At 50.5% G+C, this 17,549-nt stretch overlaps 1 protein-coding gene across 2 annotated transcripts in view; it reads right to left on the bottom strand.

The window, feature by feature from the left end:
• The window catches only part of HIVEP3 (HIVEP zinc finger 3), a 473,741-nt gene that overhangs the window by 159,684 nt on the left and 296,508 nt on the right, over nucleotides 1–17,549 (bottom strand). For both annotated transcript variants that reach the window (XM_058717826.1, XM_058717829.1), the window contains exon 3: nucleotides 6,911–6,991. The gene's annotated coding sequence lies outside the window, so the exon portion shown is untranslated. The remainder of the gene's footprint in view (nucleotides 1–6,910; nucleotides 6,992–17,549) is intronic.

The raw sequence follows: 17,549 nt of genomic DNA, 5'->3' as shown, positions 1-17,549 counted from the left end.
GCTGGAGCCGAGCCTGTGGGACTCTAAATGCCTTGCCTCTCCTATAACCACATCCAAAGCACCCAAGTTCGGGAGGCTGAGGGGCCATGGCCCTGACAGGAGTCCCACATGGAGTCAGAGAGCACGGGTCCTGCCCTGACTAAACCAAGATAGTCACTAGAGTACTTTTCTTCCCCCAGAGCAGCATGTGATGCCCATGGATTGTTCCTGAAGAGCATCATACTTGGTCAAAGAGCCACTGTCCGGGCTGGGGAACACATGACCCAGGCTATATTGTCACCAGAGGATGGGGGAGTGGGGGATGGGGAGGCGGAAGATTTGCATGGGGACAGGGCTTGGTCTCCAGCACAAACCTGGGGACGCCCTCCCGTTTTCTTCTGCCCAGCCTGCACAGGGTCGGGGTTTCTTGGCCCAGCAGGTCCCTCCCGGGAGTCCAGCCAAGCAGTCACTTCCTTATTGGGCTGGCAGCTGCCGGGCAGGCCTTGGCTTAGCTCTAAGGCTGGATTAAAGATCCGGTTTCTCATGAAGAATGGTGGGTTGGGGGCCAATACATTTACTGGGCTTGACACTTTGGCCCGGAGCAGACCCCAGGGACATTCAGATGAGCAGCTCGCGGGTCTCCGGCCCGTGGAGCTCCATTCTGGTCAGGAAGCAGATCACGAGGAAAAATCCCCGGCCCTACCTAGGTGCCACGAGAGAGATGTCTACGTGCTGCGGGAGCCCCCACTTGCGGGGTCCGGCAGGGAGCAAGGTGCGGAGGCTGGACGTCAGGCTACGGCACGTGGGCAAAGAGAGACTTCCTGCCTTCTGAAGTCAAAGTCTTCCGTGATCAGATCTGTGCTGTAGAAACAGGCCAGCGAGCTATATTTATTTTCAATGAACGGTTCTGACTTTTAAGGTGACAATTCAAGGACCTCGTTTGGGAAAGACAGCACCAAACATAAGAGACAGAGAGCGGATGGGTATGGACTCGGTGGAACGGCTCCCCTGGATGGTGCCGATGAAAGGCAAGAGCCCCAGACTTGGAGCGCGAGAGACCCACGTCCCTGCCGCGGGCTTGCTGGGTGACCGGGAGCAAATTGCTTCCCCCTCTCAACCTCAGTTCCCTTCCTGTAACAGGGGAGCACTGTCACCAATGCACACGTCGCCAGGAGAAATTGGGATGTCAGAGGACACTGTACATTCGTACGTGCTCGACAGAGGTAAAGCATCGCGGTGGGGCTCCAGGCGGCTCCACACACACACCGAGGGACATTTCGGACACCCCACTGCCTTGCTGCAAACCCACCACCCAGCAATTTCTCGGGAAGTCTCTCAGCTGTTCCAGCTCCAACCAAAGCCTGTCCTGTAAAAACACGGCCCCGTCCACAGAAGCAATCACCTGCCCGCCGGGTCCAGGCTGCTGGGCCATGAACATCAACAACGGCCCCTTCCTGGTGGGAGAAGGAACAGGGAGCCGGCTTGTTCTCCGAGAGCGGAGGACTGGCCGGTGACGAGGAACATTTTAAGGTGGGACGCTTCTTCCTGCACCGTCGGCAGCTGTCTACACAAGGCGTCCATTATGTGCGGGCCCCAAGGCCAGCAGGCCCGAGAGGCTAGGCTAAAATTAGTGGAGAATGTGCAGCCGCCAGCGACACAGAACATCGGAGGGTCAGATGCCTCCAGCCAGCCGCCAGGGCAGGAGCCCAGGAGCCTGTGCAGAACAGCTGTGGAAGCAGCTGGCCCCGGTTCCTCCCAGCTCGGGGACAGCAGCCCTGCCCAGGGCCCTGCTCCCATAGCTCAGCTTGAGTGAAAAAATAGAAGGCAGAGTAGAATCCCAAACAGATCTTTAAAAGATATGTGCAAAAAAAAAATGTGGGAGAGGAATTCACTAAATACCTGAGAGGCTGTATCTCGGTCTTCCACGTGGAATGGTGGGTGAATCTTCCCGTACTTTCCAAAATGCTCTCAATAAATATGCATTACTCTTGTAATCAGAAGAAAATACTATAGGGGCGCCTGGGTGGCTCAGTCAGTTAAGCGTCTGACTTCGGCTCAGGTCATGATCTCAGGGTTTATGGGTTCGAGCCCCGCATCGGGCTCTGTGCTGACAGCTCAGAGCCTGGAGCCTGCTTCGGATTCTGTGTTTCTCTCTCTCTCTGCCCCTCTCTCGCTTGCACTCTGTGTCTCTCTCTCTCTCAAAAATAAAGAAACATTTAAAAAAAATTTTTAGGGGCACCTGGGTGACTCAGTCGGTTAAGCGTCCGACTTCAGCCCAGGTCATGATCTCACAGTTCGTGAGTTCAAGCCCCGCATCGGGCTCTGTGCTGAACAGCTCCAAGCCTGGAGCCTGCTTCGGATTCCGTGCCTCCCTCTCTCTCTGCCCCTCCCCCGCTCATGCTCTGTCTCTCTCTCTCTCTTTCCTTCAAAACTAAATAAACATTAAAAAACTTTTTTTTAATAAAAAAAAGAAGGAAACACTATACAAGACACTGTAAGTTATATATTTATATTAAATGTAATTTAATATAATATACATTTATATTAAATGTAATTTAATATACATTTTAAATTTATAAAAATGATTACAATGTACACCCCTAAGGCATGTAGCCTATATGTGTGTGTGTATGTGAATATATTTAGGTATCTGGTTGACTGGCATTGGCAACTTTGAATCCTAAGATGTCAAAGCTAGCTGGTATTAAACATCAATGTTTTCCAACCTTCATTTCATGGAGGAAACTGAGGCCCCAGCAGCAAAGCAGGAAGTCGAGAATCCAACCTTTCACTGAATCTGGTCTTGTACAGGAGTTGCCCCAAACCTTGCCCCCTTTAATTCTGTAGTTGTTTTTATTCCCACTTTATGGAGCTGGAAACTGAGGTACAGAGAAGCAAATTCATCACCCAAGGGCACCCAGCTAGGAAGCCACAGAATTGGGTCCCAAGCCTGGTTTTCCATCCATAGCCCACAGAGCTTGAAGAGAAGTTCTTTGAAAACACCTGCTCCTTGAAGTCTCCGTCAGAAAGCAATTTCTTATGGGAACAACTTTTGAACTGTCTTCCCTGGGCCCCTCTTGGGTGGTGCACGCCTCCCTTGCCTCTGGGGACTTGTGGTCCTGTTGCCAGATCAGTCCCCAGGAGACTTTGAGGGAATGGGTGACAAAGAGTGGCGTGCGGACATGAATAGCACAGTGCCCGCCCTTTCCTGATGTGGGACAGGGTGGGGAGGGAGGGCTGCAGCGGAAGGTGCCAGGCCTTCAGGACAGGGAGGGTTGGCCAGAGAGGCTGCCATTCAAACTCTCTTTTATCCAGTCTGGTCCAGCTCCAGACCTGGAAGTGCCTGCCCGCAACCCCAGCTGGGGACCTGAGGCCTTTGCTCTGGCTGCACAGCCTCTGTCTACAGTGTCTGTCCCCATCCTGTCCCCACCTCCATTTTCTGCCCCAACTCTTTCCGGGTCATTTCATCCATGCATTTGTGCATTCTTGTTCGTGAACACGTTTTTACTGAGTACCTACTATGGGCTAGAGCAAAGTATAGTCCCAACCCTGCCCGTGCCTCGAGTTCTTAGAGAGGTCTTAGTGTTTAGGCTACCCTAGGTCATTCGAGCAGGCACTCTGAGGCCAGAACGCCTGGGTTCAGCCTGGCTAGGTTACTTCTCAGCTGTGCATGCCTGGGACAGTTACTCAGCCTGTCTGTGCATCGGGGATCCTCATCGGTACAGGAGGATGATAAGAGCGCCTGCTTTGTGGACTTGTGCAAGTGAAGCGTCAATCCACGCAAAACCCTTAGGACGGTGCCTGACGGGTAGTAAGTGCTAAGTAATCATTCATTTCTAGAACTATTTTTATTATAACCATCTGGCTAAGATTCCCTCCTCAGGATGCCCTCTGGCTTCCCCTTCTCTATGGTCCCAGAGCTCCTCGAACGGCCCCCTCTTAGAGCTTCTGCAGCACCGGCACACGAGCGCCTGGGCCTCACTGTCTACAGTAGGGGCAAGGACCAAGTTTCCCTCATCTCCACCCCCGCTCCCAGCGCAAACGCAGCAACAACGTGTCCAGGGCCAGTTCAGAGCTGTGGGTGGCTGTGTGCCCTCAGCCGGATCCTTAGAAGCTCCTCGCTGCCTCTGGCACTAGAGGTTGCTTATCAGGCCTCATCATGAAGCTTGTTGAGGCTATCCTTATCTTAAAAATTTTCCTTAATGTTTATTTATTTTTGAGAGAGAGAGAGAGAGAGAACGAGACGGGGAGGCCCAGAGAGGAGAGGAGACACAGAATCCGAAGCAGGTTCCAGGCTCTGAGCTGTCAGCACAGAGCCCGATGCAGGGCCCGAACCCACCAACCGCGAGATCACGACCTGCCTGAGCCGAAGTCGGATGCTCAACTGACTGAGCCACCCAGGCGCCCCAATGCTATTCTTCTTAAACTGTGGAGCCTGGCCCTGGATGTGACCCTCCCGAGCTGACAAGGGGGCAGGGTGCTAGGCTTCCTTGAATGCCTCTCTGTGATGGGAACCCCTGCAGGGCAGATCGTCACAAACCCCAACGCCAATGTCCCACAACACCAAGATGCTTCCTATGGCCATGCTTTGCCCATGCTGGTCCCTCTGCCCGGAACACCCTGCCTCCCTCCCCATATCCTCCGGAGCTGAGACTCCCACGATCCCTCCAGGGCCAGCCCACACGCCCCTCCTCCCCAGTGCTTTTCCTCTCTTACGGTGCACTGCAATTTATTTGTTCGCATGTCTCTTCTGCAGAAGTGACCATCTTATCCCTGTCTGGACTCCCAGTGTCCACCAGGGCCTGGAACGGAAGGGGTGTCAGGAAAGTTCTGCTGAGGGAACTTTTTAAAAGGAAAATCAAGTGAATTGGACTGCCTGCCTGTTACGGCACAGGGGCTAACTGTTCATGCCACCTTTTGAGCCCCAAACTCACAGGTCCTCCTCGGTTACCCTGCCTGTCAGTAGCCCAGCTCCATCACAGGGATGTGAGCTGGTGGAGAAGCATGGGGCGGACCTGGCAGCTGTATGACGGACAGGGAGCCAGACTTACACCCGCTCTGGCGTCACGTCCTGGAAAAACCCGAGGTGATGAAGGCCCTGAGGCCCAGACTGGTTACCCTGCTCCTCAGGGGGGTGACGGCACAGGGTTGGAGCCCAGCGCTGCAGGGCCCCAGAACCTGCTCTGTCTTCTCTCTCATGAGATGAGGGACACCAGAGCATCCCGAGTTCGGCCAAGAGAGGAAACTAAAAGTACGAAATTGCATGACATTGCCCGCCATACCGAAAACAACTCTAGGGTAGGAGAGGGCTGGAAAGCGCCTTGACAACAGCATTGGGTCCTTAAAGGGGTGCTGTCTTGGAGGGTGGCCTGGTCTGCAGAGATGGGGGAAGGAGGACAAGAGGACCTGGCGGGGGAATGAGGGGTTCTGATGGCAAGCCCAGCAGCCCTCTACCAGAGAGGCCTCCACCATAGCACAGGGGGCCTGCACTGCCTGTGGATGCTCGGCGTGGGGAGATCTGAGGGCCACAGACACGTCAGCTAGCGGTGTCCTGTCCTGGGCCCCGTTGTTCAGGTTGTTCAGGTTTAGTGAGCACCTCCTCTTAGATCTCAGTCTCTGCCCAGGGCCCAGAGGCCTCTCCTGGCACCACGGAGCTGGCTGCCTGGACCTTACGGGTTGCAATCCGAGCCCCTCAGCATGGCATTCAAAGGCCTGTTCGCTTCTCCTGGCCTCGCTTCTACCCCCTCCTGCCCTGTGTCTACATCTCAGCCACTCTCCACCTTTGCACTTACTGTCTCAGCCCAGAATGCCCTTCTTCCATTTTTTTTTTAAAAACCTGGTGAACTTCTCTTCATCCTTCAAAGCCCAGTTCAAGTGTCACCTTCAAATGAATGGTCTTCCCTAAACCACCGCCACAGCCAAACCCAGACGGAAGAGAACCCTCCTGCCTTCACAGGTTTCCTGTAATGTAGCTACTGGCACACATCTCCTGCTTTGGATGGGAAACTTCCTGAGGGCATTGACATGCATCGCTCATCACTAGGCTCTATTTCCTAGGCAGCCATCCCCCGCTGCCCTGCAGATCCGCCCGTGGGCTTTGGCCTTGTACTCACTCCGGTTCTAATGAGAGCCTCACTGTCAGGTCAATGTGGCCTTCCATCCTGGTTGCCCCTCACCCGGCTTGGTCTTCACGCCCACATTCTGTTGCAGGCGTGCTCTCAGTGCGTGAGCAGACTCTGCCCTTCCCATCTGGGCAACCTGTAGTGACCATGGTGTTCCGTGGTCCCACAAGGGGGCAGATATGGGGCTAGCGACCGTCCATGTCTGAGTTGGAGTTCAATCAGAGGTTGCTAGAAGAGGCATAGGTCCTGCCCCCAAATACACACGTGCACACACACAGCACACACACAACCCAGTGCAGGCTCTCTGCAGATGTGAGGTCCATAGAGCAATCAAACAGGGAAGGGGCGGACAGCTGTGGTGGCGTTTCCACTGCCTTTCTCCACCATCCCATGGCCTTGGCTGGAGCCTGGAACAGCCGGCTTCTGTCCTACCCGGTTCACTGGGTCTCATTCCCTCATTTTTCAGGCAGAGAAACAGAGACGCAGCAAGGGAGGTTCTCACTTGAGATTTTTCTGAGCAGTAAAGGCAGACCTGGGGTCAGGACCAGTTCCCTGGCTTTCATCCCAGGATACATTCCCATCGCCATATGCTGCCATTTGCAGAAATGCTAGCCGCAGGACTCTGGACATTCGGTAGCTTTTTCCTTAAGTCTCCCCAGAGTGTGGGGCTCCATTCTCCTGCCAAGGCTGAAGTCACTCCCACCTACCTCCTGGCCACAAGCACAGCTAGTGGTCTTTGGGCTGTGCTGCAATTTCTCTGCGTCCTGGGTCGGGGGGGGGCGGGCAGGGGAGAGATGGAGGGGGCTTACCTGCCCAAAGTCAGCCATGGTCTCATGGTTGAGATGTGTCAGAGATTTCTGAGAGCCTGAAGGACTGTGTTGGAGGGAGGCCTGTAGGAAGTAGAGAAAGTGAGAATATTATTCCATCGCCATCTGTCAGCTTACACTTCGGTTTGAAAAATGCATCCAAAAATGGTGAGCGCAGTTCTGCTGAGAATGGCTCCAGACATCACCACTTCTCCAACACAGGCATCACGGGGTTAAGATCAGGCTCCCCCAGGGAGGCAACCCCGGCCTCCCAACCTCACTCTCAGAGCTGCAAGCCCAGTCAGCAGCCGAATCTCAGGCTGGGAAACTCTTACTTTCAAGTACTCCTTGGGGAGCACAGCCCCTCATGGGCTCCCCGAGCACTGGTCGTCAACATTCACTCGTTCTCTCTTTCGTTATTCATTCACTCATGCAAGCGGTTGATAGCCATTTGGGAAAGCTATTAGAGGCTGGTGTCAGGTCTTACAGAGAGAAAGCCACTGGGAATGACAGCTCCGGTCTTACAGATGCAGAACAAACGCCACGGGCTCCCAATCCCCATCCTGGTGGGTCTCCTCCCTCCTCTGAGTTATCTCCGGGCCAGACACCAGGCACAGCATTTTACACGTGCCCTGCAGGACGACATGATGACTCCTACCACTTTCAGCACCAGGACCCGTTTCTCTGCAAAAACATCTCTCCAGACTCCTCGTAACTATGCGCTTAGTATCTTTTCATTGGGAAAATAAAGAATAATGCAAAAGGCACAATGAACGTAATGCTTTACAATTAACTTGTATTTTAGTAATCACAGCACTACCACGTATATTTAAATAACGGTTACACATACTCATTCAAGACATGTTATTTATGCCTTCTGGGCTTAAGGCATTGACCCCCTGGGAATCCACTCAGTCAGTATTCATTCAATAGGTATTTATGAAGCGTCTCTGCGATGGCTGGCCCCATGGCCCACAGGTTAGGGACCCTGGTACAGGGATGAGTGGTGGCTCTGCAGTGAGACGTACTCAGGCTTGAGTCCGGCCCAGAGTGGATGTCTGCTCACGGGCAGGCCCTCAGCCTTTCGCCAGCTCAGAGTCCTCATGATTAACACAGAGATGATGACCCTGATGTCACAAAGTTGTTATGAGGATGAAATGACCTGGCATAAAGCAGAAGCTTAACAACTGGGTACTGGAGGACTATCACCATCATTGCCATCATCCTCATCCCCATATTCCCATCACCACCACCACCATCATCATCATAAATAACATCATCATGACCGTTGACAGCAGCACCATCACCATCATCACCATCATCATCATAAATATCGTCATCGTTACTATCAACAGCAGGACCATCGCCATCACCATCACCATCATCATCATCATAAATATCATCATCGTTACCATCAACAACAGGACCATTGCCATCATCACCATCACCATCATAAATATCGTCATCGTTACCGTCAACAGCAGCAGCAACACCATCACCATCATCATCATAAATATCATCATCATTACCGTCAACAGCAGGACCATCGCCATCATCACCATCACCATCATAAATGTCATCGTTACCGTCAACAGCAGCAGCAACACCATCACCATCATCATCATAAATACATCATCATTACCGTCAACAGCAGGACCATCGCCATCACCACCATCACCATCATAAATGTCATCGTTACCGTCAACAGCAGCAGCAACACCATCACCATCATCATCATAAATACATCATCATTACCGTCAACAGCAGGACCATCGCCATCACCACCATCACCATCATAAATGTCATCGTTACTGTCAACAGCAACACCATCACCATCACCATCATCATCATAAATATCATCATCATTACCGTCAACAGCAGGACCATCGCCATCATCACCATCATCATCATAAATATCGTCATCGTTACCGTCAACAGCAACACCATCACCATCACCAACATCATCATAAATATCATCATCATTACCGTCAACAGCAGGACCATCGTCATCGTTACCGTCAACAGCAGCAGCAACACCATCACCATCATCCTCATAAATATCGTCATCACTACCATCAACAGCAGGAGGACCATCAACACCATCATCACCGCCACCATCATCCTGCTTCCTGTCTCTTTCCGAGTGCTAAAAGGCTTCTCCTTACCCCCTCTAGTAGGATACACAGTAGTTTCTACCTTATAATAGAATTACTTTTATCCACATCTTCCTTCTCAGGTTCATGTCCAGCTCTGTAACTTCAGAGCTGTGTGAACTTGGGTAAGTTACTATCTGACTCTGTTTCCTTGTATGTAAAATGGGACAGGAGTTTTAGTAATCCGTGGAACTGTTGTAATGATTAAAGGAAATAATGTATATAAAAGCTCAACACAATATCTGACATCAGCTAAATGCTTGATAAATGCTGGTCAGTGTTGTTTGTGGTGCTTATGGTATTAGCAGTAGTAAACAGGATCTTCATTTCTCTTCCTAGCTTGTGAGTGTCCGAGGGCAGCGACCATTCCAAATCCATCTCAGTCTCCCCACAGAGTCTAGCACAAGGCCTGTCTCCCAACAGACGTTAATAAGTGTTTGCTAAAACAGTCTTGGAAGCTCACAAAATCAGATGCAAAATAACTCAAGGGACAGGAGCATGGAACATGGCCAAGGACAGAGCCCTGATGGGATCCTGAAGAACTTCAACAGATCTCCTCAAGAGAGCCATTTGTTACCCAAGCCAAGCCGTAGGCCTGCTAGGAACATTCATTCATTCATTCATTCATCAAACTCACCAAATTTTCACTTTGATCAATAACAAATCCCTGCCCAGTGCTTTTCTTTTTTTCTATTGTGAAATCTTGTTTACACCTGCCATGTCATTCAGTCTCCACAAAAGAGCTTAGAGGCAGCTAGACTAGGTACCGACAGCACATTTTGTAAATAAAGAAATGGAGGCTCAGAGGGGTGACAAGACTTGCCAAAGGGCACACAGCAGTCAAGGCCATGGTGGGAAGTGGGAGAAGGACCCTTTCGTGACCATGACTCCTTCCCAATGGCCCTGTGATGTCAAGCACTTTATAAATCCAGGATCATTATTCTCACTGCCCAGTTCACTTCTCAACAAACAAACTGGAATTAAATTATTTTGGTGCTGTTTCAACATGCCTATTAGAAAAGAAAGACTGTAAGTTCTCTGAAGGCAGGAACTATGAGAGCCACAACAGTGTGGGGCAGTTAAACATATTGAGGCTGACCCCAGACTGCCGGGGCTCAAATCTTGGCTCTGACACTTATTGGCTGTGGAATCTTGGACAAATTACTTAATCTCTCTGTGCTTCAATTTCATCATCTATAAAGAAAGGATAACAGCTATCTATGGGGGTGTTGTGAGTAATAAATGGGCTAATCTATATGCAGCGTCTAGAATAGTACCTGCTACATAGTAAGGGTTAATTATAATTATTCACGATGCATCCCTGTACCTAGAACGGCCTAGCATGCACAAGATCCCCAATAACCATCTGTGGGATCATTGAATGGATGACATACTCCCCAGAAAGAAGTCAATTCAAGTATGGACTGAGCAAGTCCAAAGAGTAGCTGGAGCTCTGGCCTCAAGGAATCTAGAGTCCCCCAGTTCCTGGGTCATAGCCAAATCCAGCAGGAAGGAGATCGGTTATTCTAGGACTCAAAGGCTCTTCTAAAACCAAGAGGTTTTGGGGTGCCTGGGTGGCTCGGCCGGTTAAGCGTTGACTTCGGCTCAGGTCATGATCTCACGGTCTGTGAGTTCGAGCCCCGCGTCGGGCTCTCTGCTGACAGCTCAGAGCCTGGAGCCTGTTTCAGATTCTGTGTCTCCCTCTCTCTCTGCCCCTCCCCTGTTCATGCTCTCTCTGTCTCAAAAATAAATAAACGTTAAAAAAAAATTTTTAAACCAAGAGGTTTCATGTCCAATGAAGGATGGTAAATATGACTGGTGATTAAGAACATGGGCTCTTGAGTCAGATAATTAAATTCAAGTCCTCATTTGTCATTCTGTCACTCACCAGTTGTGTGCTTACCTCCATGTACCTGCTTCAGTTTCCTTATCCATAAAATGGGGATACTCACACCCCACCCCCCTGAAAGGATTAAATGTCATATGGAGGAGGTAAAGCCTCCTGTCCCTGGCCCCAGTCCATAGTGACAGTGACAATGAGCCCGGTGCGGTCAGCAGCCCTCAGTGTGATGGAGCCCATCCTATGGACTGTCCTGTGCCAGGTGTTCCTTCCACCACACTCTCCCTCATGTGGGTTCTGGATGCCTCCGCTAGGGACACGCCTTGTGACAGCAGCCTGGGCGCCCCTCTCGAGGCCAAAATGTTGCTGCGAAAAGGCACATTCTCCATTTGGCCCCAGCGCAGACTGGGCCCTGTGGAGGCGAGACAGCTGCTTGGGAAGCAGCCCCCCGGGAAGGGTGGTCTCTAGAGAACCCCTTTGGAGAGTTCCTCCTAAGTGCCAGTGCAAGCAACTCGCAGCCGGCGTGCAGCTGCCTCTGAGGCAGTCCCTGTCCCTGCGGGGGCCGCAAACCCCTGTGCTCCGTTTCCTCAGCCAAGACCCTGAGGCTGGCAGCCCATCCTGCTTAGGGAGAGGAACAAACATTTACCGAGTCAGAGACTTCCCATTCCTTGTCTCTTTCACCTTCGCAACAGCCTGTGGGCGGGCATCTTGGTCTCCCCAGGTAGCCGTTGTGAGACCCTGAAGCAATGAGCCACCCCATAGCTCAGTCTCCTCATCTGTGAGCACTACATAAATACCCTTATTTATTAAACCCATCCTCCAGAGAAGGAAGCAGAGGCCTAGAAAGGGAGGTACTTTGTCCAGGATCATGTAACTAACAAGTGACAAAGCTGGAGCTGTTCGGCTTCAAAGTTCCATCCCTCCATCCCTCCATCCCTCCATCCATCCGTTACATTTTGAAGGCCCACTCTTTCTCTGATTTTAAAAGATATCCATATGATCTATTTCCCATCACTCCTAGGACCCCAACATTCAAGTCAATTCCACTTAACAAAGGCACATGAAGTCCTTCCTACATGCCAGGCACTATGTGAAGTTTCGTTATTAAAGATCACGCGGGATCCTCATGACAATCCTATGCAGTTGACTGCCTTGTCCCCCTTCCAGATGAGCAATTCAGAGAGGCAATGAACCTGCCCACACTCACAAACATGGAGCCTGATGGAAGCCTGAATCATCTGACCCGCAAATCCAGTCTTTTCTCTTCCCGCCACGTTTCCTTTATCCAACTCCCACCTGGCCCACAGACTCTGGAAGTTCCGCTCCTCAAAGTCCCTCATCTGGCAGAGAAGGACAGCCGTCAGCCCTACTGGTCAGTGCCACCCGCCCTGAACCTTCAGGACTTTGTGCCTCCCTAGTGCCCCCACCCCTGGGCTTGACCCCTGGTTGCTTACAACTTGCCCACTTCAAAAAAAAAAAAAAAAAAAAAAAGACATGAGGAAGATTAAAGAATAAAAGTGTAGCATAAGGCTCAAACATCAGATGAAAGCAGAGTCTGGATGTAAAGGGGCAGGGCGGGCTGGATGTAAGTGTCTTCAAGGACAATGCCCGATGCGCACAGGGTTTGGGGAAATGGTGCTTTCACATCACTGCTGGTAGTGGAAGTCGTCAGAGTGTTTTGGGAAGCAATTTCACAGCTTTCACCAAGAGCTCTGCCTCACAAATATCCATACTTTGGGGCAGAGTCATCCCAGTTTTCAGGAATGTAGTCTAAGGGAAAAAATTCTATGCAAATTCCATGCAGCCTCATTTATAATACCGAAGTGCTGAATACTGGAAGCAAATCTAAGTGCCAACACATGAAAATGGCTAACAGGTCTGTGAAAATGAGAGCACATCAATATTAGGAGCTGGCAAACTACAGCCTGCAGGCCAAATCCCACCAGCAGCCTGTTTTTGTAAATAAAGTTTTATTGGAACACAACCACACCCACCCACACACACAATGTCTCTGGCTGCCTTTGTGCAACAGCTGCAGAATGAACAGTGGGGACAAAAACAGGGTGGCTCAAAACCCTAAAATATTTACTCTCTGGTCCTTTACAGAACAAGTTTGCTGACCTCTGACCTACTTGGTGGAATATGATGCATCCTTTAAGAATGTGACATGAGGTTTAGAAAAGCAAGCTACAAAGTTTTATAGATTGGATGACTTCACCTATGTAAGTAGAAAAAAAAAACCCATGCAAATGAAATTGCATGAAACGGTACCTAGACGGAACATAAAACATGAAAAATAGAAAGAAAGAGATGAAAATATTAACACGATGAGTAAGATTTTTTTTTTTTTTTTGCTTGCTTGTACTAGTTTTTACTTTCTAATTCTTAAGAAATGCACAGGTATTATATAAAGGTGAAATACACATGTTTTATAAAGAGAGATGCCTAGGGGCACCTGGGTGGCTCAGTCAATTAAGCATCCGACTTTGGCTCAGGTTATGCATGATCTCATGGCTCATGGGTTCGAGCCCCGTGTCGGGCTCTGGGCTGACAGCTCTGAGCCTGGAGCCTGCTTTGGATTCCATGTCTCCCTCTCTCTCTGCCCCTCCCCTGCTCATGCTCTGTCTCTCTCTCAAAAATAAATTTAAAAAACAAGCAAACAAACAAACAAATAAAGAGAGATGCCTAGTTGAATAGCTTAGCTCTGGACATCCTAGCAGCCAAGGCAAAGAGTAAAATCAAAGGGGTTCTATTGTCAATAGTAGGAAGATGCCAGGGAACATGGAAGGTCAAACTCCCCTCTTTCTGAGAGGGCTTGGTCACCAGGGTCTTTGTTTCAAGAGAGTCGAGCAAAACAATGGACAACTTTCTCTATTTTTTACCGATATGCTTAACTGTTTCCTGCATATATGGCTATTCCTGGTTATCGGCCCTCCAATGATGCCCAAGAGAGAACATTAAGCTATGGTTCTGTAGAGGCAATTCTCCTGGTGGCCACGGTGATTTAGGAGTTTTTTATTCATGGAAAATCACATGGAATCTTGGCGGGAAAAGTATCAGTGTCTCCAGTGGACCCATGAATTTTCAACAGAGAATCTTTTCTGAGAAAATGAAACTTACGTTGAAGCCCAGGACAAGAAACAGAGAAAGATGGGGTGCTCTGATAGAAGCTGAGTGGTACCACCCCTGAAGAGGCAGAGCCCCTGGGACTTTTTGGAGCCCAGCTGGCAAACTGCTCCATTGGCCCATCCCTCTGGGGACCTGGAGAGTCCCTGGTCTTCTTCCAGGTCGAAGGCACGGTCAAGAGCAGCCTAAAGGATGCTCTGCACCCACAGAAGGTAGAGCCATGTCCTCTAGAGACACAACTATGAGGGAGAAGACAAGGCTTCATTGTGAAGATAAGAAAGTGGGACTCATAATTGTGCTTCCATGGAGGGCCCTGGGTGAGGTAAGGAAGGACTTGACCTCTCCAGGATGGCAGTTCTGGCTCAATTCAAAGGCTCTGACAGGTAGGCTGAAGCCTAAGGTGAAGAAGCTCTCTGGTGGGTAAATAAGCCTAGAGGACACACATGTGAACCAAGGTCACATCCCATTCCTATTCCAAGAAGGAAGAAAAGAAGCCTGTTGGCAGTGGGGTGTGGAACACTGTAGTGAAGTGACTGAGACAGGAGCTCTGGATCCTATTTGAATTCCACTGTGTTACTTATTGGCTATGCCCATGGCAAAGTCATTGCTTCTTTCCAAACCTCAGTTTCCTCATCTGTAAGAAAAGGAAAATGACAGCCATATAAGGGTTAAATGAGATAGTGCATGCTAAGTGCTTAGTGCCTGACCTGCCCCACAGTAGGTGCTCAATAATGGTGTGCTCTTTGCAGCAATACACTTGGCCAACTCCAAAACCTGCCATGGCAAGGGGATGGTAAGACTGGGAATTGACCTTTGATTCATGCAGTCTTCTCGGAGAGAGAGAGGGAGAGAAGAGAGCGAGTGAGCATGTGATCAGGGGAGAGGGGCAGATAGACAATCTTAAGCAAGCTCCATGCCCAGTGTGGAGGTTCAATCCCACAACCCTGAGATCATGATCTGAGCCAAAATCAAGAGTAAGATACTCAACCAACTGAGCCACTCAGGTGCCCCTTGATTCATACACTCTTAAAGAAAGGCTCAGGAATGTTCTGGGGCTATCACCGGTTTCCTGTAATTGGTGAATTGAAGACACACGGATAGAATTTCTACAGCAGCTGGGGAAAGCCAGGTGGGGCCATTGCCCAGGTAAGTGGCTCAGGAAGCCTCTAGGAGGATTTGACAGAATCATCTACCTGTCAGGGTGATATCAGAGGGGGACCACCTTTGTGGCAACCTGACAGAGGGCTCAAGTGTCTCCTCCTCTGAGCAGCTGTCCCCATGCAGTTGTGAATGTGCATCTTTTGCCCTGATGTGAGGGACATGTACCACACCGTCATGCCAGGCATCATGAACTCCTGTGGTGGGCATTTGCTGTGGCATCCCTTCTCCCCGCTTCTGTAATAGCACCCTGATTTCATTTGGGGGGTCCTGGTCTTGGGGGACAGTAAACCAAGGCTCCCTTGCAGCCCAGGGGAGGGCATGAAGCGGAGCTAGATACTTGGATGCTCGCTTTTAGGTTCTGGAACCTTCCATCTCTGTGGCCTTGGCGAGACGGCCACCAATTTGTTTTTTTGCTCCCCTGAGGAGCCCGGAGTCCTTTCTGAGTCTTGTTATCCAGCCTTCCCGTCAATTCTTGGAGTTTCTCATTATCCTTCCGACTTAATCCCTTTTGCTTATGTTGCCTAAAGTCAGCTTCTGTTGCTTACATCAAAGAGCCCTAATGGGTACAAAGAGGAAGAAGTCAAAATGGCACCAAATCCAAACAGGAAAAGTTCAAGTTAAATACTGGGAGCTACCCAGGAGCTTCCCCTGTTTCTTCTCTGTTGGTGGAGACCTGCTTTTATTGGGCCCCACCTTCCCCAGCCCGAGGGGGTAAACCATGATTAATCCAAGGCAGTAAAGGTAGTTTGATTCCATTTTCAAGTGACTGGTCAGGCATGGGCATGTGATTCAGTTCTTGCTAACGGGACCTATTACTCCCGTTTTACAGCTAAGGGAATCCTTCTCAGCATTTCTAGGAAAGGGGTTCCTTGCTAAAGAAAAAAAAAAAAAAGAGAGACTGAGAGAGAGAGAGAGAGAGAGATTTTGGGGAAGATGTTCCTCTTCTGCACCATCTACCACCATGTGTGCAAATGGCCCCTGAAACTGTCCTATGACCTTGGATGAGATGATGCAGTTTGGTGGTGAGGTTGGCAGAGCGTGGGAAAGTTGGAAAGGACTTGTACCCTTGACATTATTGGGCTGCTGGGTTACTCAGTTTGGAACTGCCTCTATCTCCAAGCTTCTGGAACTAATAAATCCTCATTGCTTAGGCCACTTGTTACGGTTCTGTTATTTGCTGCCCAAAGCATCCTACTACCCAGCCAGTGCTGGGAATTCCCACACATGGGAATGTGTGCCCCAGCAGCAGGCTGGGACTGCAGCACCAAGGGCCAATGGCAGGAATAAGCCTGGAGAAGGGAGCATCCAGAAGGCGGAGGAAGTTTGTGATGGAGCCAAGCAGGCCATTCACAGGCGGGACACAGGCAGCTTCCGTGTCCCAGCTGGCGGTGGTAATCTCTAAAGCGAAGAGAAGGGCAGGGCCATTTCCTGGATGTCTGCCTTGTTTAGGACAAGAACCCGGCCAGCAGCCTGACGGTCATGGGAAGCAGAGTCTAGCCCAAAGTGGGGTCTGGGTCGAATTGTAATAGCCAGTCAGGGTCTCAGGGTCTGCAGTTCATGTGCACCTCTGACCCTCGTAGAGAATTAGAGTCTACGGCAGGGAAACAGAGGCAGAACCCAGAATTAAACCCAGGGATGCAGTCACTGACACAGCAGGGTTTGAGGGAAGCTATAGCTCAGCAGACACACGGCCCCGCCCCCTCAACTGCCACCACCCGTGGGAACGCCAGATGCACAGTTCAAGGCAACCAGGCCAATTCCAGCCCCTGCCAGCCCTGGGCACGGATGAGCTTCTGGCCTCTGTGGCTCAGATGTTGGACAGGTGCATCGGAGGGACAGTGCCTGGAGCGGAGTGGGGCAGTCAGGGGCTAGCAGGCCGAGGTCAGGAAGCAATCTCCATCAGAAGCTGGGAGAGCCCCGGCAAGATTTCCAGCTTATGGCAGTTTGAGTCCCAAGGTATGCAAGTGACTCTAGTGCCTCAGACAGACAGCCTTGCTTGAGACTAAAGGGACGGCAGCTGGACCAACGCTCCTCCCTCCATCTCATTCTTCGTGCATTAGACGGGGGGTCAGGTTCTTCCTGTTGCATCCACGCCTGCACACTCCCTCTTCAGCGTGTCCATTACCCCTTTCCTGATGCTCGACAAGCCCCAGAAAGACTCCCTATGGGGTCACGTTAGGGGCTGGAAAGATCCTAAAAGCCATCTAAGGCACCACTCTCATGTGACCAAAAGGGAAAGAGAGGCACGGTGATGAGCAGGGACATGTTCTTACCCTGCGATGACCCTGGGAAGTCCACATCATCTCCAAGGTCACACAGCTCTGACATTCCATGGTTCTGCTTCAATAGGCTGAACATGTGA

Source organism: Neofelis nebulosa, chromosome 2 (assembly GCF_028018385.1).
Source record: "Neofelis nebulosa isolate mNeoNeb1 chromosome 2, mNeoNeb1.pri, whole genome shotgun sequence".
Classification (NCBI taxonomy): Eukaryota; Metazoa; Chordata; class Mammalia; order Carnivora; family Felidae; genus Neofelis; species Neofelis nebulosa.
Note: the sequence above shows the minus strand (reverse complement) of the source record. Positions and strands in the feature narration are given on the sequence as shown.